The 14790-nt window shown below is 42.7% G+C and overlaps 1 protein-coding gene across 6 annotated transcripts in view; it reads right to left on the bottom strand.

Moving 5' to 3' along the window:
• The window catches only part of TSHZ2 (teashirt zinc finger homeobox 2), a 434675-nt gene that overhangs the window by 283695 nt on the left and 136190 nt on the right, over positions 1–14790 (bottom strand). The window lies entirely within an intron of this gene.

Genomic DNA, 14790 nt, shown 5'->3' with positions numbered 1-14790 from the left:
AATACATTTGAGCACCTGGATCCACCTTTTCCTGAAGCTTCAGATCTTCTCCCAGACTTTTTAGTTTTGTGAGCCAATACACTTCTCCCCAGCTCTTCAGTTTTTGCTTAAACTAGACAGTACTCCAAGGGCTTTACATTCATTACCTCATTCAATCGTTACAACAGCCCTAGGAGACAGGTGTCACTGTGAGCCACACTGGACTTCATCAATGTCCTGTCCATGTCTCCTGGGCAAGTACTTCTCCCCACCAAGCATGCCTACTGGGAACCCCTACGCCTCTCTGGCTGCAGGAAATTGTCCGGCTATGGGAGCACGTCTGGCTTGCATGCAGGGCAAGTTGGAAATGCTGGAGAGGAATGTGCCAGGAAGAAGGCTCTGAGCCATGGCAGATGAAGATTTGGTGGAAAACCACCCTAGCACCTTAGCCCTCATCTAGGACAACTCTGAGGGGCGTGTCTACACTGGGTGCCAGTGTGCCTCTGCAGCAGCAAGTTCTAGGCGCCCACAGTGGGAACTTGCTGGGTCACTCACTCTGTACTCATTTCTCTCCCTTTCCCATCTTACTCCTCCATTCCTCCATGGGTGTTTCCCAGGATCAACAGCCCAAAAAAGTATCTGTAATCAAATGTTTGTTTCCGGAGCTCATTCTGGGGGAACGTAAAGGAAGACAGCACATTTGTATAGAGAAGAAAAGAAATGCAGAGGCATTAGTGCCTGTACACGAAATAGAATTGCTCTGTTATTTTCACAACAGTGCGTGGATTTCTACTTGGCCCTGGTCCTCCCCTGGCTCATTTCTTTTAAAAGAAAGTCAAGCTCCTCACAGCTCTCTACTTCTGCCATGTTGCGATCTGAGGAACTGTGGGAGAAATCCCGCTGGGACTCATCTTGAGACCCAAGCATGAGGCTGCTTGAATCTTGGGATGATGCAAATTTTGTCACACTCCAATTTTAGTCACATACATTCTTGTGAAATTAACCTTTCTCCCAGCTTCATTTTATTGTTTTAACCAAATTTAATTTTGCCATTGTTTCTTCTCCCATCTTCTTTAAACCATTATAATCTCTGTGAATTATTGTATCTTGACTCAATTCTTTGAGGAGAAAGTTTTATACATATGTATCTACACACACACACACACACACACATAAAATACTCGACATATATCTAACATATATAATAAGTGATCACATATAATAAATAAGTATGATAATATTTCACATTATAATTATAATATATAACAAAGATAGCATTATAGATATATAATTTTTAACTTATCTGTTATACATTTAATGCCATTTAGTGCCACAGATCTTGAGTCAACGTGTTTATTCATATAACCTCACATTACAGGCAACATAGCATCGTATTCAGAGCACAGCTTCAGAGCCAGACTGTGTGAATTCAAATCTCAGCTCCATGAAATATAAGTCATTAGGCAAGTTACTTAATGTCTCTGTGCCTCAGTTTTCTTACTGGTATAACAGGGAATAATAATAATATTCAGGGCTATTGCAATTTTGAGGAGTTAAAATATATGAAATGATTAATTAGAACAGTAACTGGCCTGTAGCAAACATTGCTTGTAAGTGTTCGCTGTTATCATCACAAGGTTGCTCTAAATCAAAATTCTTATGATTACTTCTGTAAAGAATGTGTTTCCCAGGGGCACAGGCAGTTGGTCCCATAGAAAATTAAGGCTGAGTTTACTGTCCAGCTGTCAGCCGTGAAGGGTGCCCTCAACTTTTCAGACGTTTCCATGTAGGAAACCATGAATATCAGATTTTAGGCAACACGGAGGATGCTGGGTGAGGAATCGGCCCCTCGTTGAGGCCTGTCAGGGCTGTGAGTAAATGTTTCACGTGCCTTCCTTCCCATAGGCCCCTTAATAAATTCTGGCTTAAATGGTAGATGTGTTTTCAATTCTAATAGTATTCACATATGCCTCATCTGGTAAACAGCACTTGTACAAAAAATTGCACTGGGGAGAAAAGCCCCCAAACACTTGTCTTAAATGTTGCAAAGCAGTGGGTCACGTCAGCGCCTGATGGAGGCAACGTTACCCAATGCGATCTGACACAATTCAAGCAATGCGATGTGACAAGACACCAGCAAGTAAGCAAAAATCGCTCTATTTTTGGCCCAAACACTCATTATCATCTTACATGCAAAGGGGCTGATTTGTGATAGCATTAAGGGGAGCGATTCTTGTTTTCATTCTATTGCTGTTACTGGCTCGTGGATGGGTTTAGGGAGCTTCTCAATGGCCTGGCCTCTCCAGGTTTCTGAATTCTTAATCTTTTGATTGCCTTCTCCAACAAGGTAGGTCACAACCCTGACTGGTTTAGCACAAAGGCTGCCAGTGTATAACAACTCTTCAGATTGAAATGAAAGAATTAGACAAGGCAGGATGCTGTTTTGAACTTGATGGGGACATCTGACCATTTGTTTAATGCTGCAGACTCTATGCCTCCTTCTTCGGGTAACAAGACCCCACTTTAACTCTAGAACACCCTTCCCCTTAGTCTTAATTCCTATGGCTTAGGTGGGGCTCATCATGTGACCCAGACCTAGCCAATCAGAGGACAGCCTACCTCTGATTGGTTAAACAGTGGCCATGTGACCTGATCAGGACCAATGAGACATAATAAGCCTTTTCTCCCCCTGGGCATTTGGAAGAGGATTAGGTGGTGTTCTTTCTCCTGGGTCTGAATCTGGAAGCCCTGTGGCCCCTGAATCTGGGGCCACCACAGGAATTCTGAGGGTGAAGCTAATACGGAGGAAGGCACATGCTAGAAAGAGAATGAAGCAGTTATCTTCTCTCTTGGACCAAGCCAGGCCCTGAGGGCAACTACCTTGTGCAATTCAATCACATGAGCCAATTAAGTGTTTCCACTCCTCTTTCTTTTTCCTTAAGCCATTTTGAGGTGCATTTTCTGTCACTGGCAACAGAAAAAAAATTCCTGATTTAGGGATAGCCCTAAAAAGTCCATGGGCACAAAAGGTGGTGGCCCCTTCCCATCACATCCACTTGTCTGCCACCCAAAGGTGGAGATGAAGCCCACGGGTTTCCAGCTGGTGCCTGGTGGCTGTCCTGGGAAGAGGCCCCCAGCCTTCGGCTCCCGTCAGCACTCCTTCCTGGTGACGGAGGCGCTTGGCTTCCTCAGCCCTTAGCTCCTATGGGCAGGAACACTTCATCACGCTGACACACTGATACGCTAAATGAATAAGTACGAAGCACAGCGAGGTCACCGAGAAGTTAACTGAAGGGATTATAAGGGACAGTAGACACACTTCACCAGGGAGGGCCCTGATAGGTGAGGAAAACACGGTCAATGCGCCCAGGCCCGCTGCCCCTTGGCTGCGCACCCCATTACAGCCCTGACACTTGAGTTCTAAACAGTTAAATATGAAACTGTCAACAAGGCCCTGTCTTAATAACCAAACTTGAGGCCTTTTATCCTGGAAGATTTATGAAGTAATTTTAAAGAGATCCAAGCAAACATCTGTCAATAAATTGAATGCCAGCTACAGGATTTACAAGCAAGACAAGAATTTCTCATTAAGTGCACATTAACACGGTGGGGATCTTAAATAGAAGGAGGCCAGGATGCGAGGCTCTCAAGCTGTCATTAAAACACTATCTAAGAACTAATGAGGGAGTGATGGAAGGATACTAATGAGGCCTTGGGCTCCCAACCTTCGCCAGTCTGGAAAGGGCCGTGCAGAATCATGCGACTCGACTGCACAGAGGCTGGATGCCGGCGAGAGTGGCTCCTTGCAGCTGTTCGGCTGTCTGCTCGGGAGCTGTGGGTCTCCCCTGTCCACCGTGGGGACAGCAGAGCTACCCACATGGCTCCCTGCATATCGTCCCCAGTGGAATTCAGCTCCCAGAGCCCCATGACGGTTAACTTCAAATGGTCCCAAACACACATGCCACAAATGTTCCCATCCCACCTACTTCCTGTAGGACACTGTGCTAAATAATGTTTCCACAGTGCAAGGGGAAACCCCTGGAAACTTCTCCTTGGCTGAAACATGCCTTTGATATGCAGAGAGATAAGTCTTCCTCTTTGACAGGTAGGTGTGGCAAAAAGGTAGGTATGGCAAAGAGGGAGTTTGGGAAAGATCCTGGAGGGCCAGGTGTTCCACACTGTCCCCCAACTCACTCACTTCTCTGGGCTGAATCTTCCTAGCATGCTTTGTCCTCAAGGCTCTCTCTGCACCCAGAGTGAGGCACAGATCAGAGCCGCCAAGGAGAAGGGCAATGGAGTTGATTAGATTGGAAATGTGTAAAGGTCAATGGGAAGCTAGTTTGGGTTATGAGGTAAAACAAGTCTGGTTGGGTGCCTGGCAAACCCAGGGAATATAGCTGGGGTGGCCAAAATGAGGAATTAAACCAGGGAGCCACTGACTTTGTGAGTGAGGTCAAAGCCACTCTTTATCTTTTGGTTTTCTTCATAATACCTATATCATAATATATTATTATATTACATTAACAGATTATAATATAATATATCATCACATTATCTTGATATATATTTTATGTATTGTTCCTTTTTTCTTCTCTTTGTCCATCTCCCCATTTGAATGAACTCTTTATGAGGGCAAGAGCTGTGTCTGTCTTGTTCCACACTGTGCTCCTAGAGCCTAGAGCAGATACTCAGGAAATATTTACTGAATGAATGAGTGAACAAATGAATGAATGAATAACTAGGAATCCTGAGATTCAGCTAGGTCAAACAATGGCCAATTAAAAAATACATGCTTGAGTGAAAATGAAGAGCGTGAGAGTAGACAATTTTTGTAGCAAGTGTTTTAAAATATTAAATGCTGAGAAACATGCAAAAAAGCTTCTGAGGGCGCCTAGAGTCAGTAGACAGGGTATAGTGTGAATCCAAAGAAACAGTTAAATGGCTTAAGGACTGGACATAAAATTGTCAAAGGAACCAGGAAAAGAGGACCAAGTTTTGCATGTGACGTTGATTGTCATTAGGAATGTAAACATAATGAAACCAACATGGGGAGTATCTTTACTGATTGGCTAAGGAGTTTGGACTTTGTATCTCTGCCAGCGTTTTCGAAGCTTCAGTCATTTGCATACCATCTTGACATTTTTTGCCATAGCTAGCTATTGACTTAGGGATTTGTTTTTTTAAGCAGCCCACTTAAAAAAAAAATACTTCATTAAATTTATTTTAAAAGGAGGTTATAAGTCAACATCATGAATGGAAAATCAGGATCACCATAAATAAGAAAGAACTCTAAAAATAAATATGTAGCTGTTCAAATAAAATGTAGTTATTTGCATATTTCCCCCAAATCATCTCATACACTGCACTTCTGGAAACATTGTTTGGAATTCTGGGATCTATAGTATCTTAAGAAATATGTGATCAGATCAGAGCTGTGCTTTGCCAAGATACTTCTGTTGCCAAAAAGAGGAATGGATTCTAGGGGCTGGACGCACAGAGACCAGCTAGGAGGGGATGGTACTAATGCATGGGAAAGGTGAGAAAGGCCTGGATGAAGCAGCTGTGGTGGGGGTAAAGAGGGACCCATTTGAGAGCCATTTCAGAGGGAGACCAAACAGGATTTAGTGGCAGATTAGATGGGGGAGAGAGGGATGATGGCTTGTGACGGGCTAGATGTGGCTCCTTAATGGAGGGGCAGTTCCTGCCAGCCATTTACAAAGTGATTCCATTTATATCAGAGTCATTCACGGAAGCTAGACTCTTGAGCTCTGCAATGCATAAAACACAGTTATGTAAGCTCCAGGAGCTGAATTCTTGGTGACAGAGCCAGCAAGATCCTTCCTGAGGAAAACTGTTTACTCTATATACAGTGTTTAGGATGAAAAAAAAGAAACGACTATGCATCCATCTGTCTGCCCAGCTGCAGATGCTCCATAGCTGACGGAGGGAAACTTTTTGCTAGCAGATCTCCCTGCATTTTGTAAATCTAAGTCTTTGACTTTGATGTGATATCATCAATGATAAAAGCAAACAAATAATTACCAGAACATAACTATAGTGGGAAATTGAAGTAGGGAATTAGCTCACTTCCCCTATTTTATTTTTTCAGAACTGCAAGCCCCATCCCCACACGCCTGGTGGTGTGAAGCAGGCAAGTAAGGGGAGAAATGTCCCCACACAGACCCCCATCCCCATGAACAGACTTGATTATATTAATCAATTTCACCAGATGACCGATCATCTCTTTCTTTCATTTTGCTTCTGTACATAAGATCTGAATATCTTCACAACAAGAAGGAAGGAAAAAAAAATTTATCCTAGCAGTCATTTTAATCGGAAAGAAAAATGAGGGGAAAAAAATCCAAACCTCTTTTTCTTCCTCAGTAGATTTTTTCATGTAATGGTGTAATGTGATGGCTTTCTTTGGGTAAAGCAATTTGCATCACTTAAAGGAATGAAAGGAAACTATAATATCAAGTTTATCTAAACTACTGAGTGAAAAGAGACTTGAAACTCTAACTAAAGCCAAGAGGAGAACAAGCTGCTGGAAAGTTTCCGGGTTTGGGAGGAGTTTGGGTAGAAAATGGCTTTGCAGACCATAGTAGGACCACTTACTAACACCACTGGGTGTTACCGGAACAGAAGCTTCCAGTTCCTTTTCTGTAAAACAGGGTAAGAATGCCTACTGCGTGCGGTTTAGGAGAGTTGATGAGATATTGGAGTGAAGCGTCCAGCGCAGTGCCAGGCACGCGGAACACAGCCAATAAATGCTGGAAGAAGCTGTCGTTTTTAACTCCTGGTAGTTCATCTGCCATTTAGGCTCAAATTCATTTTAATTTCCCCTAGCGACTAGCTCCCCATCCCTTGATTTGCTCAATATTTTAATTTGGTAAATTCATGCACTAGTATAAACTCTCTACCTAAACCTCAAGTACTAGAAATGGAATCATAAAGGAAACATACAGTCGTGCCCCCTGATCGGCAGGGGATATGTTCCAAGACCCTCAGTGGATGCCTGAAACCACGGATAGTACGGAACCCTGTGTAGACTATGTTTTTTCCAATACATACAGATTTGAGATGCAACAGCAAAAGCAGCCCAAATTTCTTTCTCCTTCTTCACAATTTCATGGATAGAAGATTCATTCTTACTTTAGATCTTAGCAACTCAGCATATGATTTTTTTTCTTTCCTTTTTAAGTCTAGAACTTTCATCTTTTCGCTTAAGGAAGCACTTTATGGCTTCTCTTTGGCGTATGTGAATTGCCAGAATCACTACTTTTGCATTTTGGGGCCATTATGAAGTAAAATAAGGGTGACTTGAACACAGGCACTGTGATTCCGCGACAGTCATCTGATAACCAGGAGGGCTACTAAGTGACTAAGAGGCAGGTGACGTCTACAGCATGGCCACGCTGGACTAAGGCATGATTCATGTCCTGGGCAGGACAGAGTGGGGCAGTGCGGGATTTCATCATGCTACTCAAATGGTGCACAACTTAAAACTTACAAAACTTTTATTTCTGGAATTTTCCATTTAATATTTTCAGACTTGGGTTGATCACGGTTAACTTAAGCTGTGGAAAGTGGAACTGCGGAGAAGGCGGGACTACTGTACTTAACCGGCACTGTGACACAGTCTTCCCTCTTGGGAGAATGGGTCAACAAATTGTGGCGCATCCATACAACGCAACATTCCTCAACATTGAAAAGGAGCAATCGATAGACACGTGTGAAAACTACAGGGATCACAAAGGCATTATGCTGCATGAAAGGAGCCAGTCCCCAAAGGTTAATTGCTGTAGGAGTCTATCTCTATACAGTACCAAAAAGACTACAGTGAAGCAGAACAGATCAGTGGGTTACAGGGAGTGGGGGTGGAGGGAGGATGTGACTCCAAAGGGAAAGAGGAGGGAGGTTTTTGGAGTGATGGAGCTGTTCTGTGTGCTGACTGTCGCGGTCACAGTACAAGTCCATACATGCATTAAAATTCATAGAATTGTCCACCACCAGAAAAAGTCAGTTTTACCATATGACAACTTAAAAAGTACAATAAAAAGCATCCAAACCTAAATATAAAGTCTTCATTCTTGGAAGATGCGTTCCATTTCACACACATAGATGAAAACAAAAAGCAGTGCCAAAACTTGTGTGTGTGTGTGTGTGTGTGAACCTGAGAGAGAAACAGAGTGTAGATATCATATATAAATTATATGAGCATGGAGTAAAGAGTGAAGGTTCCTCCAGGTTGATTTGGATTACGGGATGGGTGGTGGAGGGAGAGTACAGTGAGCATGGGGTGGGGCCAGGCATGGGAGAGCCAAGCGAAACAGAGGGAAAAGATGACCAACTGAAATAGAAAAGCAGCAACTATAATACAATCCATTATGTAGAGTTATGCATACATGCGCGTGCATAAAGACACAAAGTTGCATATATGGCACAAAGTTGCATATATGGCTACATGGCTACAGATTTGTAAGCATGGCCATACTACACTGTCAAGCAGGAAAGCAAGTTTTGGAGTAATTTATAGAGGATGCATCTCATTTGGAAGATATAAACAGATGAGTTAAAAGCTCTGAGATGTATAACCTCTTCCGTTTCTAAATGCCCAGCTCCTCTTATTTCAGTTTGTAAGCAGAGAGAAGAAAAAGTGTCAAATCACCAGATAATCTTTATTGAGACATGTAATGCTCCAGGTAAATGAACATTGGAAATTCTGCAGTGTCAGAAAAAAAATGTTGTTTTCTTTGGTACAAAACCTTCCAATTTAATATCTCAATATGGTTTGCTAACACTAATTGGCTTATCCACTCAAACACTGCTTGTGGACAGTTTTCAAGAAAAGATAATAATTTGCCCCATTTTCCAGATGGAGATGAGAAGAGCAGCACGTGGCTTCATTGCTAGTGTGTCCTGGGGTTTAAAGAGCACTTCTTTATGTCATTGCACAGAATTCGAGTGTTAGCCTGGCCTCGTGAGTCATGCCCACTTTACGGGCAAGGAAACTGAGGCCAGAGGGGGCCATCACTGACCTTTCCTCTCAGTAGAATGCCTTTAATTTTTCAAAGTATTTCCATGGGTGTCTGTGCTGCCAGATAGTATCAAGGACTTGCCTATGAGACATGGGGACTAACTTTTTAAGAAAAATGGAAACAAATCTATCAAAGAATGCAAGGACAACATTCTTATAAAAGGTCCTAAGAGGACAGACTGTTCAAATCTATTTGTTCTAGTCATCAGAGGGTTAGGCTAAACAGACCTTTTGGTCCTGAATCCGCCCCATCGTCAGTGTCAGGAATGTTGATAAGGATAAATTAAGAACACGGTATTACTGGCCTTGATACTGTGAGGTCTACAAAGTTAGGACAATTTTCCCAATACTGTATTTGGCAATGTGATAGGATTTATTGGAATGGCTAAATGTTCGGTTGATTTTTATTGATTTTCCTCGGAACATTGAATATACATAGAACTCAATATAAATAAAATGTAAAAATACACATTTTTAAATAGAGTTACCTGCCAAAGTGCCATATTCAGGATGTAACTACCTGCTGCTTATACTACCTTGTGCTTAGGCAGTCTGACTTTCTTTCAGCAGAAGACAGTGTTGCATTTTCTTCATGGCATGTCTACATCCTACCCCTGGGGCAATATTGTGTCTACCAAAGTGGCAGACCATGAGGAACAGATACAGGTTGGGGAGATAGTGGAGCTGGCTCAAACTGGGTACATTATCCTTAGGGCTGTCCATGTAGCTGCTGGGCTATGGGAAAAAAGAGATTAATTACAGGAAATGGAGACACATCAAAGGCAAGGAAGTAGCAGATCAGAGCTTCTGGCTGACAGGACCAAGTTGAGAAACAAATGGGGGTCACGTCGAAGTCAACAATGATGGTGGTCAAAACAGAAGGAAATGAAGTCCAGTTGGAAGAAGGTGAGCAACTTGGAATCTAAGGGCTCAAAGCGTGGGCACTCCTCAAGGAGTTCTGGGGCTGGACTCACACCCAGGAGGGAAGTAGAAGGCCAGGCGAGCAATGCAATGAATAATATAAAAATCATGGATTACTGCTTTTGTATCATAATCACATGTTAGCAGGGGCAGGGAGACAAAGGAAAGAGAGAGGGCAACGGAGAGAGATATGCACAATGAAGGTACAAAATGAGTGTTGGAAAGAGAATAAGGGAGGAAGGATGGAAGGGAGGGAATGAGGGAAGTGACGAGTCGAAAAATAAAGCGAAAGTGGATTTCAGAGGCAAATTGGAGTGAATATAAAATCCCAATAAATATTTAATGTGAGGACAAGCTAATTAAGCATGGATTCTGTACACAAGTAATCTACTATTTAGTGAGTTTGTGTAAATCACTCTGAGTTTGGCACACAGTGATAAAGTGTTATAACACATACACCTGATGCAAGATGAGGCAGGTCTTGGGTTGAGGACATGGCACTAGGAGGGGGATAGAGAGAAATAGAGAATAGGAAAAAATTAGAAATAATCAATAGAAGGAGAGAGAAATGGGAGTCGGGGGGGGGACTCTGATTTTTTTTTTTTTAAGATTGCCACCTGAGCTAACAACTGTTGCCAATCTACTTTTTCTTTCTGCTTCTTCTCCCCAAATCCCCCAGTACATAGTTGTATACTTTAGTTGTGGGTCCCTCTAGTTGTGGCATGTGGCCACCTCAACGTGGCCTGAGGAGCGGTGCCATGTCTGCGCCCAGGATCCGAACCAGTGAAACCCTGGGCTGCCACAGTGGAGCGCAAGAACTTAACCACTCGGCCATGGGGCCGGCCCGTCTGATTTTTTTAAGATCAGAGTTTAGGGAGGTGAATTTCTGTACCCGAGGATAACAAAAACTAAGGAGGGGTAGAAAGAACAACAGAAGTCTTCTGGATTGCGAGGGAGGACTCAAGGTATTTCAGAGACATTTAAGCCCACCCTTGCCTTAAACCTCAAGGTAGCGCCATTCTCAAAAGATGGAACCCCTGCTCAGAAACCAGGACACCGACAGCAAGACATAAGCGAAGGGTGTTCCACTGACATTAACTCATGAGAGGGGCAGAACAGTTGCTACCCAGGTCTGATTTATCATTCCATTCTCCAAAAAGCAAGGGAAGACTGAGGCCAGAGAACACGTCAAGCGTGCCTTCACTCAAGCCAGGCTGCTCCCGACTACCCCGTGCAAGATCATTCTTTATTCTCTTTCTCTCTCCTTCTCTCTTGCCCTCTCTTTCCCTCCTTTTTCTTTTCTTTCTCTCTCTCCAATTTCTGAATCTCACTTGCTCCCTCTCTCTTTCTCTTCCACTCTCAATCCGCAAAATGCTCGCTCTGTTTTCGCTGTGTAAAGTTCTGTTTCCCACCCATGGAAGACAGAGGTTCCCAGTGTGGTTCCCCTCCTTTTTTTTTTCAGGGTCATTCAAGTGCAAATGGGTGAAGAGTAACAGATTAAAATACAACTCCCATTAAGGTCCTTGGACGTCACAACGCACTAATGTCAACATATTGTTTAGCAGCTGTAAATTACTAGGAAGACGAAAGTTTCTTTGGTATTTTTTTTTTCTTTTCGAAAGTCCAGAAGCCTAGCGAGACTTCTTAAAAGCTCTCTGCGGAAAGACTGGAGCAAGAACACAGAGTGTGGGAAAGCACAAAACAGGCAGATGTGAAGCTAGCAGATTCATTTCTCCCCAAGTGTCACAGCCGGGAAGCCATCTCCGATGATGTGCTGGATTTGATGACAGCCTCATCAGAGGACCCGGATGCTCAGCTTTTAACTTATTTTTGCTAAGCAGGTATTTTTGCAAACAAGAATTAGAGAATGGCCTCCAGCTAAATTGCAGGGAGTCCCTGAGGAGCAAATCCTCAGAGAAGAGAATCACCGAAGAAGAAAATGAAGATGACAAGGCTGTTGCTTCTTAATAAACATGATCACATTTTCAGCATGCATTATTTATTACTTTTCTTTCACTGATTTATTGTCCTAAAACATGTAATCCAATATGGAGAGGAGCACACACATGCCTACACAGATGTCCTCGTAACATCCTTGTGTTCCACAAAAAACAAAACACATAACAACCCCAAACGTGCAGGCGGCCTCGAGTTGGTGGGACCACTATAAACATCTTAATCTGGTTTATCTTTTCCTCTCTCTCTTCCCCTTGCTCTTCTCCCTCTTTGCAAGATGCATAAATAGAATAAAATCGTTATCCTCCAAAGTGACAATCTTAGTCATTGCTTAGTGAGCATCATCTATACGTCAGGGCCTTAATATATGATATTACTGATCCTGCAGAAGAAAAGAGCATTTCCTCCATTTTGCACGCATAGAATAGTGGAGGCTCAGAGACTGTAAGTGACTTTCCTAAAGTCACACAGCTAGAAATTCCCAAGCTGAGATTAGAATTTGGGTGTTTGGCTGCTGAGAGCATGTTTTAATTGGTAAACTGCACTGCCTCAGTGCAAGGTTGCAAAGTTGATGAAGGCAGGGCCTCTGTTCAAATCAAGCTACTGAGTCCAGAACCTGAGATCTTCTCCACTAACTTCGCTGCTCTTCAACATATAAATTCCTCTGAAATCAGTCAACTCTGTGACTTGAAAAAGGAAACAAGCAACGTCACCTTTGGCTCTGGCTCTGCCTTGCCCCATAACTCTTTCTTTTCCTTCCAGCTTCATTGAGACAGATTCACATACGATACACACACCCGCTTCTTGAGGCTTACCTGGAGAAACTCCCAGCAGCCAGTGTTACGAAGTGAATAACCACAGTAACAAGTAAACATCTCGAGACACGGTCAACCAAACAGAGCTACACACTTTCTTTTCTTTTTTGCTACTGCTCTCTTCCCCTGAGGGGAGTTAAGAAGAAGCAGGACTACATTTCTCTACGTTTCTTTGTCGGCTTCCCTTCCAAGGAGGAAATGAGTACAAAGCGAGCACGGAGCTTTTCTGAAACTGTTGACGAGGTCTTGGTAACACAACATATACCGGAGAAGCTGGTAAGTCAAGTTAGGGATTTGGGCTGAAAAGCAAAAGGTGAGCAGAAGGATGCCCAGAGTCAGAGCTGGGGTGGAGGGACCACCCAACAGAGGGCCAAGGCCCTCAAGGTGAGGGCACATGCCAGAGCTGCACTGAGCAGACCAAAGGCCGGACTTAAACACCAACCTTCACTCACGTGTGTCTGTGTGTGTGTGTTTTTCCTGATTATAACAATAAATCACCTTCCATGTAGAAAATGTGGAATAAGAAAATATAAAGAAAACTAACCCTATGATAAATAATATCATGATCATATAACAATATTACTTAATAAACTAATGTCACAGTTACCGCTCTATCTATAGTTACATCTATCTATAGATACGCTATAGCGGTAAGTGGATGTGGTATATTACAGAATCATAATGTACATACTGTTTTATAATCTGCCATTTGTTCACCCTACTTACTATATTGGGAACCTTTTTCTTTATGGGCATGGATTTTTAATGGTGGGTGATAATCCACCGTGCAGTTTTACCATTTTTGAAGATAATGAACCCCTTATTCTTGGACATTACAGTTGCTTCTAATTTTTCCCTGTGTTACAAATACTTCACCGGAGATAATTTTACATATATCTCAGTGTGGAGATCCTTCTATTAAATTCCTAGAAGAGGAATTACGTGTCACAGGCCACGTTCCTTCAGAGGCAGTTGAGATATTGTCAAACTGTTCTCCAGAGACCGGTACCAGTTTGGACTTCCTCCTGGAGTAGGTGAAAGTGCTCCTGACCATTACTCTTGAAGCCCCCAATACTAGATATTGACATAAAAATACATTAATGATTTGACAGCCAAAATAATAATAGTGATAATAACGGTACTTTGTGGTTTGAGCTGCATTTCTTTGGCAACCAATTAAGATACACTAATATACACACACCAACATTTGATAGCAATCTACTGTCTTAAAATGTAAACAAAAACAAAGAAAGAACAATAATAACAAATGTGAACTCCAATGGCCTTGGTAGACCAAGTGAGTACCAAACAAGAAAATAAACAAACAAGAAAAACAAAACACCCACACACAAGTGGGGGAGACAGTGGCGGGTTGATGCTAAAATTATACTGTTTTTCTAACAGTTGACTCGGCTTAGCCCACGAAAGCTTAGCTATGAGAAAATGTGTTCTAACTGGGGTTGAGACAATCTCTTCAATAGAAGAATTTGTTTTCCTTGAGGTCAACGTCCCATTCCCCCTCCCCTATCGATTTAAGAAGATAACTCAGTTCTTTCTCCATCTGGGCAAGAGGCACATTTTCTTCAGGGTCATTTATGAAACAGACTCAAGATGAAATTCACTCTATGGGTTACCAATACGTTTCAGGAATGAAGCCAGGAGACCTGCCAGAAAATAGCCACGATATGGCGTAAAAATAACCCTCATTTGCAAATCGAAGAACAGAGACCTTACTAGAAAGTCTGCTTTCCTAATTTGCATGATCATGAACAAGGAACTTCCCTTCCTCTTGAAGCGACATGGTGGGCTGGTTGTCTCTGAGGCTTGGGGTCAGACAAGGCAGGGGTTACATATTGCCTCTGTCTGTTACCAGCTCAAGTCATTTTGCCTTTCTGAGCCTCCCTTCCTTCCTTGTCGTTTGTGAAGTTGTTCTAAATACTCTCTCCTTCACAGCTGAAGTGAAGATTAAATGAAACAATGGATGCAAAGAACGTGGCACACGCCTGGCATGTAGCAAGCCCTCAATAAAATGTCAGTCTCCTCTGATCTTTCCACGGTTAGGTTAGTTCTTTGTCATCAAGC

Source organism: Equus quagga, chromosome 12 (genome assembly GCF_021613505.1).
Source record: "Equus quagga isolate Etosha38 chromosome 12, UCLA_HA_Equagga_1.0, whole genome shotgun sequence".
Classification (NCBI taxonomy): domain Eukaryota; kingdom Metazoa; phylum Chordata; class Mammalia; order Perissodactyla; family Equidae; genus Equus; species Equus quagga.
Note: the sequence above shows the minus strand (reverse complement) of the source record. Positions and strands in the feature narration are given on the sequence as shown.